Source organism: Cyprinodon variegatus, unplaced genomic scaffold, assembly GCF_000732505.1.
Source record: "Cyprinodon variegatus isolate N-32 unplaced genomic scaffold, C_variegatus-1.0 Scaffold294, whole genome shotgun sequence".
Lineage (NCBI taxonomy): Eukaryota > Metazoa > Chordata > Actinopteri > Cyprinodontiformes > Cyprinodontidae > Cyprinodon > Cyprinodon variegatus.
In genome coordinates, this window is record NW_015150747.1 from 27,079 (window position 1) to 30,314 (window position 3,236).

Here is a 3,236-nt window from a genome sequence, read left to right on the forward strand (position 1 = left end):
TTAAGGAACATTTGGCAATAGGATTGTTATCGATTCATTTAAAAAATAATCAACAGATTAATCAATTTGCAAAATAATTATTAGTTGCAGCCCTAATTTTATCGTAACATTCTAAACACATTTCTTCCATAATACAGCACTGAATGGCACACTGTAAGAAAAGAAGAATATTCAAGAATTCAAAGCAACCCTATGCAGTAAGAATTTTGTGTTCTCTCAAGGATTTGCCACTTGATTGTTTCAAGTTTAAATTCATCGTTGTACCAACGGCTTTTAGTTTGTTTGGCTAATTCGCTCAACTCTAAATTCTTCATTTTGCCAACAGGAATTTGCTTACTGTCTTAATGGTGTTATTCACAAAAGTACATAAAACTAATTAACTACACAGTAAATATTTACTTTGGTCAATTATTTTTACTAGTCAAGCTATGTACATTATTTGATAAATTCATAATACTCGTTTCCATGTTTTTCTTATTTTATTAACTGTTATCAAATTGAAATTCCACAGTTTATAAAGGACAAAATCACAACATAGGTATGGCTAAATACCTACACAGTATAACATTTAACAGCCTAAAATAAGTTAACAGTGGAGTACTCAACTTTAACAAAAAAACAATCAGCCGAACAATATCAAACCTGTTTTAAAGAACTGATTTACTGTTTAAACTATTACACAAACTGCAAATACAGCCACAGTAGCCAAACTTATCTAGTTTACTGTTAAAGATGTCATATACTCAAGTGCAGATTGCCAGAGTTTAAAGCAACAGCTTGTTCTTCAGAGATCGCACACGCTGTGTGCAATCAGAGCCAATATCCATGAACAGGTTTTGAAATGTGTCAAAAGTGTACTTGAGAGTCTTTGGGTAGGAAATATTGAGAGCATAGAGAAGGCCAAAAAGATATGCCCGTGCAGTTGGATTTTGGTATGTATTTGCTGGGGTACATTTTGAAAAATAAACCTCAAATGTCTTTTTCTTTTTAATGTTAATTAAGTAAAAGAATGAGCAGTCTTGAAGAAGAAATTAAAAATGCAAATAGGATGATTGATTACTAATTTCATTTATGAGCCAAATAATGCATCCACATTCTTAAAATTAGAAAGCATTTCTGGAAATGCTTTTTCATTTTCAAATTTTAAATTTCAAATTGAAATTTGGTATGCATTTGCTGGGGTACATTTTGAAAAATAAATCTCAAATGTCTTTTTTTTTTCATTTTAATTAAGTAAAAGGATGAGCAGTGTTAAAGAAGAAAATGAAAATGCAAACAGGATTATTGATTACTAATTTCATTTATGAGTCAAACAATGCAGCCACGTTCTTAAAATGAAAAAGCATTTCTGAAAATGCTTTTTCATTTTAAATATGGTAAAAATTTGCTTCCATACAAACCTATTATTTAAGATTTTTAGGTGAAGCTCTACTTTTCTGCAATTTATGTATGTTGGTATATGTTTTTTATTATCTACACTTATAAACACAAGAGCAAAGAATGTGTACATTTCTGGAAAAAAACCTGATACTGCATTATTGTTAATAGGGAGGTTGCCTAGTGTTTCCCTTTCCAAGATGGCCGCCTCCTTAACGCTTCACTACACCCAGGCAGCCGCCTCTTGGGTATTTTGTACCTCCTGGTGTTCCGTAGTGGCGGTTAGAGACTGCAGGGATCAGACACCAAACATCTTCATCGGTTTTCAGGGATCTTCGTTTTCTCTCCGGGTTTGTTGAAACTTTTCTTACAAATTTCTTGAACATTTTGGGTAGCTTCCATGTTGTCGGAGACATATTTTTAGCTATTCGGAAACTTTAGACCTCCCGAAGTTATCCGAAGTTAGCTAGTTAGCATTACCCAGTAGTCGCTGGAGTTAGTTAGGTGTTAAGGATTCACTTAAAAACGCTTAGTCTAACGGTTTAACATCTGCAAACAGATGTTTGTTAACGTGGAGATTTTTGTTCATATTGTGTGTATTTTGGTGGGAAAGTTTAAAGTACTTCATTGTTGTTAAAGACTTACCTAGAGTCTAAAAAACTGCAAAATAACCGAATAAATCACCAGTCATACAGTGATTTACAAAACAAAAACACTACAAATAAAACATAGATTATTAGAACTTCACAAATTTAGAAGTTGTTTCAATTGAAATGGTCAAATAACAGATATATGTTATTATAAATCCCGTTTGGTCTCTGTATCTCAGCTGTTTAAATCTTTTATATTTCCTGATGTTTTATTTCCTCTTCATAATCTTTCTATTCCTCACATTTAAGCTGTTCTTCTTTCCTCATAAATCAGAAAGACTTTCTGGGCTGATTTTGTTCAAACTATACCTGTAAACAAACTTAATTGTTTTCAAAAGTACAATGAAAATGTGTGTGTGTATATATATATATATATATACATACATATATATATATATATATATATACATACATACATTTTTTTTTTTCATTTATGCATTTTATTTCCTAAATACCAACAATAAAAACCACTAGAATCAACAGTCTTCATTATGACATTTTAGATGACATTTTATTAGAGACACCGGCTCAACATGTACATTTAGTATGAAAACATACATTGAAACCACCAAGTCTGCATCCTTAGACATTGAAAGGTAAAAAACAAGAACACATCCATGTACACACCTCATAGAAAGTAGGGGGGAGTATTGACATGGGTGTTGTGATTAGTATTGCACCATTTTTTCGCCCCGATACCTGGCTGTGCAGTATCGGCCGATACCATCTGTTTAAAATTGATGTGTGTGTATATATGAAGAACTGCATACTACTGATGTAAAATAATTGCCATCATGGCTTTATCAAGCTGCTGCCTACCTTTGTTAAGCAGGTAAAAAAGACTAATACAAAGTGAATCCAGTAGAACTTTTTATTGCCTACCTGGGATGGCTGACAATAGTTGAATAAACTTTGCTCTCAAAATTATTGATCTATTATCTATTTGTTGGTACTTACCGATACCGATACCACTATTTTAGTGCTGGATCAGGGCCCCTCCCGATACTGGTATCGGTATCGGTGCAACACTAGTTGTGATAGGATACTTGTCACAATACGATATCACAATATTGCAATATCTTAATATATTGCAGCTATCAAAATTAAATGTATAGATAAAAAAGCAAATGCTCTATATATGTTCATCAGAAGATATTTGTAATTTAGTTATTTTGGTATCCATGTTGTTTGGGGTTTGATTCTGTCCAC

The 3,236-nt window shown here is 32.4% G+C and overlaps 1 protein-coding gene across 3 annotated transcripts in view; it reads left to right on the plus strand.

Annotated features, from left to right (window-relative positions):
* The first annotated feature begins 1,591 nt into the window (after window positions 1-1,591).
* nedd1 (neural precursor cell expressed, developmentally down-regulated 1) overlaps window positions 1,592-3,236 on the plus strand; it is a 31,224-nt gene continuing 29,579 nt past the window's right edge. For all 3 annotated transcript variants that reach the window (XM_015383776.1, XM_015383777.1, XM_015383778.1), the window contains exon 1: window positions 1,592-1,727. The gene's annotated coding sequence lies outside the window, so the exon portion shown is untranslated. The remainder of the gene's footprint in view (window positions 1,728-3,236) is intronic.